A 6,792-nucleotide genomic window follows, 5' to 3' on the forward strand; every position below is an offset into this window, starting at 1 on the left:
CACACACACACACACACACACACACACACACACACACACACACACACACACACACACACAGACACAGACACACAGACACACAGACACACAGACAGACAGAGAGGCTTGTAGTAAACATTACTATTCTGTACCCCCAAGCCACTAGAACCCATAACAGAGATGGTTCATTGAAATATCACACCACAAACTCAACAAAATCAAAACAAATCAAAACACCCTGGACCCACTCCAATTCCATACCGCCCTAACAGATCCACAGATGACAAAATCTCTACCCTCTCCCTCTTCCTCGACAAGAGGAACACAAGCAAGAATGCTGTTTATTGACAGATCTGTGTTCAACACCATAGTGCCCTCCAAGCACAACATTATGCTAAGGACCCTGGGACTGAACACCACCTTCTGCAACTGGATCCTGGACTTCCTGATGTCCCGCCGCCAGGTGGTGATGGTAGGCAACATCACATCCGCCATGCTGACCCTCAACACGGGGGCCCCTCAGGGGTGCGTGCTTGGGACCCCTCAGGGGTGTGTGCTTAGTCCCCTCCTGTACTCCCTGTTCACCCACGACTGCGTGGCCGAGCACGACTCCAACACCTTCATTACGTTTGCTGATGACATGACGGTTGTAAGCCTGATCACCGATGACGATGAGACAGCCTATAGGGAGGTCATACACCTGGCAGTGTAGTGCCTGGACAACAACCTCTCCGTCAACGCCAGCAAAACTAAGGAGTTGATCTTAGATGACAGGAATCGGAGGGCTGAGCATGCCCCCAGTACATCACTGGGCCCGAGCTCTCTGCCATCCAAGATGTCTCTACACCAGGCAGTGTCAGAGGAAGGGGCCCTAAAAATGGTCAAAGACTCCAGCCTCCCAAGTAATACCCTTTTCTCTCTGCTACCACAAAGCAAGCATTACCGATGTAATATGTTTGGAACCAACAGTACCCTGAAAAGCTTGTACCCACAAGCCATAAGGCTGCTAAATAGTTAAATAGTTAACCAAATAGCCAAGTGTCATATCTGGAGGAAACATGGCACCATTCCTATGGTGAAGCATGGTGGTAGTGGTATCATGCTGTGGGGATGTTTTTCAATGGCAGGAACTGGGAGACTAGTCATGATTGAGGGAAAGATGAACGGAGCAAAGTACAGAGAGATCCTTGATGAAAACCTTCTATAGAGCACTCAGGGCCTCAGACTGGGGCAAATGTTCACTTTCCAACAGGACAACGACCCTAAGCACACAGTCAAGACAATGCAGGAGTGGCTTCGGGACAAGTCTCTGAATGTCTTTGAGTAGCCCAGCCAGAGCTCAGACTTGAACACAATTAAACATCTCTGGAGAGACTAGAAAATACCTGACAGAGCTTGAGAGGATCTGAAGAGAAGAATGGGAGAAACTCCCCAAATACAGGTGTGTCAAGCTTGTCACGTCATACCTTAGAAGACTCGATGCTGTAATCGCTACCAAAGGTGCTTCAACAAAGTACTGAGTAAAGGGTCTAAAATTTAGACTCTAAATACTTATATAAATGTGATATTTCTGGGGGGTTTTAATATAAAATTGGAGTAATTATGGGATATTGTGTGTAGATTGATGAAAAAAAGAAGATATTATACATTTTTAGAATAAGATTAACGTAACAAGATGTGGAAAAAGTCAAGCAATCTGAATACTTTCCAAATGCACTGTATCTTCTTCAATTACCTGGTACACCTGCACATCGACTCGGTACTGGTACCCGTGTATATAGCCAAGTTATCATTACTCATTGTATATTTATTATTGTGTTATCAATTTCTATTACTTCCTCTCTCTCTGCATTGTTGGGAAGGGCCCATAAGAAAGCATTTCACTGTTGGTCTACAAAGCATGTGACAAATAACATTTGATTCCAAGATTTCAAATGAGCTCGGCAGCCCAGTGTCTGACAGCTAGACTACACATGGCGCAGCAGCATGTGTGTGTCTACCTGGATGCTTCTCACTGTAAACAGGAGTTTGTGTTGCTGTTCCTTCTCTGAACGTGACAGATCTTTGGTGTAAATTGAAAGCAGGTTTCATTGAGCAGATGTTGGGAGATTAGAGGGACTGTTTTACTCTCCGTCAGCCTGGCAGGCTTGACTGGGGAATTCACTGCTGCTACACTTGTTCAAGGAACACAAGTGTGTGTTTTTAGGATTAGCACCTACAGCGATAGACCGGTGGAGTGTGTTAGCCAGGGCCAGGGGGGATTGGACCACACAGAGTGTGGACCACACAAACACACGCATGCACAAACATACACACACACACAATTGTTATCCCATTCTCCCTGCTAAACCATGTGGTACAACAAATAACAGCAAGCGCATACTTGTTTTAGAAGCACTTTGTAACCGTCCTCAGGGAAAACAGTAAGAAGAGCCAAAAGAAAGGAAACTTCACCAAGCCAGAAAGAAGCCTGTCACCAGAGCGTGATTCAAACAAACACGAGTCTACCCCTGAAGGAATACACTAGACTGGAGTAACACACCACGAAGGGGTTGAGAGACATGCAGAAGAAAGCACCAGGGACTCTGAAACAATAACATTGTCCATTTCTCCATATCTCACCTCAGGTGGGCCACTGGAGGAGAGCACTGGGGTTTAGGTAACGGCGGGAATGGAGATGTGCACTGCCAAGAGGATTTCTCTATACTGTCAGTGGTTTTGTAGTGGAGTCAGTGGCCAGTCCAACAGTGTAGTGTATATTATACATATAGTATAGTAGTATTATAGTATATTATAGTATAACATGCCCGTAAGCATAATAATCTGGTAAAACCCGCCTGGCAATCACCCCTCCAAAATGAGCAGAACAGTAGGAATGGATGGTCCACTGAGTGTTATCAGCAAGTGCACATATGATGTCTTATTGCCATCTAGTGGTAGTGAGTGGTACTCATGGAAAAGAAGTGTATTTGGAATCGTCTCAAGACATCTGCCTTGCCTCCCACAATTTCCAAACGCCACAGTTGCCTAGGGTCTGGTTTGAGACTGCATTTGGAATAGGATGACATTTGAATTCATATGATAGTCTAGATAGAACTACCCAAATGGAGGCCATTTTATTAGCTTTTCAGTGGCTTTTTTGTCAGTAGCATTTCAGCTTAAAAGCACCTTCTCCAAATATACAATTATTTACCATGCCAAGTTTTGAATGACTTTGTCACAGTAATTTTGCGGGGGACTTCACAGGATGACTCTTCAACAAATCTCTCTACAGGTTTTTAGTGTTGGAATTGACTTCACAGTGTTTTGGAGACAAATAGCTCAGCAACCCCACCAAATTTGTTGCTGACGGGTGTATAAAATCGAGCACATAGACATGCAATCTCCATAGAGAAACATTGGCAGTAGAATGGCCTTACCGAAGAGCTCACTGACCTTCAACGTGGCACCGTCATAAGATGCCACCTTTTCAATAAGTCAGTTTGTCACATTTCTGCCCCGCTAGAGTCGCCCCGGTCAACTGTGAAGTGGAAACGTCTAGGAGCAACAACGGTTCAGCCACAAAGTGGTAGGCTGCACAAGCTCACAAAACGGGACCGACTTATTATCTATGCATAGTCACTTTATCCGTATGTACAAATTACCCCGAGCACATTGACTTGGTACCCATAGCCTCATTATTGTTATTTTATTGTTACTTGTTTTCTTTAGTTTATTTAGGAAATATTTTTTCTTAAAACTGCATTGTTGGTTAAGAGCTTGTAAGTAAGCATTTCATAGCAACTCCACATTACTGCCCATGATTTTGGCATGAGATGTTCGACGAGCAGGTGTCCACATACGTTTGGTCAAGTAGTGTATCATGGTTTCCATAACAAATTCAACTTGTCATTAGTCAACCTGCCTGTTAATTTTGGAGGTATCGCTAATCAGTCATGATTGACTTCAATTACTCTTGACAAACACTCCACATTGACCGATACTCCAAGGGCTCCACTTAACCTCAAAGTCTAGGCAAGGACCACTTAAGCTCAATGTCTAAGCTGTTGGGGGAGGGGTGTCTGTCCTACATTTAAGAGATACAGTGCATTCGGAAAATACTCGGAAGACTCCTTGACTTTTTCCACATTTTGTTACGTTAACAGCCTTATTCTAAAATGGATTAAAGTGGGGATTTTTTCATCATTAATCTACACGCAATACCCCATAATGACAAAGCAAAAACAGGGTTAGAAATGTTTGCAAATGTATAATAATTTAAAAAAAACAAAATATTACCTTTATACTGTATAAGTATTCAGACCATTTACTCAGTACTTTGTTGAAGAACCTTTAACAGATATTACAGACTCGAGTCTTCTTGGGTATGACGCTACAACCTTGGGACACCTGTATTTGGGGAGTTTCTCCCATTCTTCTCTGCAGATCCTCTCAAGCTCTGTCAGGTAGGATGGGGAGCGTCACTGCATAGTTATTGTCAGGTCTCTCCAGAGATGCTAGATTGGGTTCAAGTCCAGGCTCTGACTTGGCCACTCAAAGATATTCAGACTTGTCCCGAAGCCACTCCTGTGTTGTCTTTGCTGTGTGCTTAGGGTCGTTGTCCTGTTGGAAGGTGAACCTTCGCCTCAGTCTGAGGTCCTGAACAGGTTTTCTTCAAGGATCTCGCTGTACTTTGCTAAATTTATCTTTCCCTCGATCCTGACTAGTCTCCCAGTCCCTGACACTGAAAAATATCCCTACAGCATTATGCTGCCACCACCATGCTTCACCGTAAGGATGGTGCCAGGTTTCCTCCAGACGTGACGCTTGGCATTCAGGCTAAAGACTTTAATCTTGATTTCATCAGACCTGATAATCTTGTTTCTCATGGTCTGAGAGTCCTTTAGGTGCCTTTTGGCAAACTCCAAGTGGCTGTCATGTGCCTTTTACTGAGAAGTGGCTTCCGTCTGGCCACTCTACCATAAAGGCCTGTTTGGTAGAGTGCTGCAGAGATGGCTGTCCTTCTGGAAGCTTCTCACATGTCCAACAGAGGAACTCTGGAGCTCTGTCAGAGTGACCATTGGTCACCTCCCAGACCATTGGTCACCTCCTTGGTCACCTCCCAGACCAAGGCCCTTCTCCCCCGATTGCTCAGTTTGGCCAGCTCTAGGAAGAGTCTTGGTGGTTCAAAACTTCTTCCATTTATAGAATGATGGAGGCCACTGTGTCCTTAGGGACCTTCAATGCTGCAGACATTTTTTTGGTACCCTTCCCCAGATCTGTCCCTCGACACAACCCTGTCTCAGAGCTCTGCAGACAATTCCTTCGACCTCATGGCTTGGTTTTTGCTCTGACAAGCACTGTCAACTGTGGGCCCTTATATAGACAGATGTGTGCCTTTCCAAATCATGCCCAATCAGTTGAATTTATCATAGGTGGACTCCAAGCAAGTTGTAGAAACATCAAGGATGATCAATGGAAACAGGATGCACCTGAGCTCAATTTCATGTCTCATAGCAAAGGGTCTGAATACCTACGTAAATAAGGTATCTGTTTTTTATTCTTAATACATTTGATACAATCTCTAAAAACCTGTTTTCGCTACGTCATTATAGGGTATTGTGTATAGATTGATTTAAAAAAAAGTATCAATTTTAGAATAAGGCCAAACTGTTCGGACCCTACAGACGATTTCTTGAGAAGACTGAATTTCGGGATGCCTCTTGGTCTCACAAACACCGTTGTAGCTCGGCCACCTCCCACCACAGATGCGGAAGGCTGACATACGCCATGCGGTGGATTCACACGCCACCCATGTAAAAAAAAAAAAAAAACATCTATAATTTAAACTGCAATGTGTAAAAAAAAAAAAGCTAATCTGAGAAGTGGTAGATGTGTTTTCTATGCTTCCCGTTCTTAAGTCTTTTACTTTCGTAGATTGAAACAGTTGAAAATATGGATATGGCAAAGATATTCCACAGCGGTTTAGATGGTATAATGATTCTCTACACTACACTTGCTCGTTTCGTCAAACTGAAATTAGGCAAACTATTCACATTTTTGCAACCAGGAAATGGCGGAGCGATTTATACATTATTGCAGCTTTAAAGATGCACTATGAAACATTTTGGGTAACTCAACCAAATTCACATAAACATGTGAGTTATACATCTGTCATTCTCATTGAAAGCATTTCTATAAAGCGGAAGATCTGTTCTGTGCGCTATTTCTATGCTTCCTATTCTTAAGTGTCATTTTTTTCAGTTTTGTATACCAGCCTCAAACAGCTGAAAATACAATATTTTCAGTTATGGAAAATATATTTCACAGCGGTTTAGATGGTACAATGACTCTCTACACTATACGTGCGCTTGTTCGGTCACAAACTAAAATTAGACAAACTATTCGATTTTTTTTTTTAAGGAAATCATGGAGCGATTTTGATGAGGATGTTTTTGTTACTTAGATTGACAAATGGATAATTCAATAGACTAAAGGAAAAGAGAACCTATACTTGGAAAATTGTACTGAGGAAAATGCTGAATCACGAGCAGGCCCTACATTTGTAGTCCACACATTGACCAGGAGATGTCAGTCTTGAAACAACGCGCCATCATCAGCATGTGCCTCTGTCTCAATTAGTTATATGTGATTCCTCGAATCCTATCTCCTTAACTGTGTTGGAAGAGAAGATCTATGGTCTCTTCCCCATGACCTTTTTCCAATGGGTTTCAGGAGGAGAGAGGAATTGCAAGGAATTGAGAAAAGATTGAGAAAGAGCCTGTGGCTGTTTTTCATGACCAATGCGGGTACATTTTTGCTTCAGATACTAAA

The sequence above is a fragment of the Oncorhynchus keta genome, chromosome 28, assembly GCF_023373465.1.
Source record: "Oncorhynchus keta strain PuntledgeMale-10-30-2019 chromosome 28, Oket_V2, whole genome shotgun sequence".
In the NCBI taxonomy this organism is placed as follows: domain Eukaryota; kingdom Metazoa; phylum Chordata; class Actinopteri; order Salmoniformes; family Salmonidae; genus Oncorhynchus; species Oncorhynchus keta.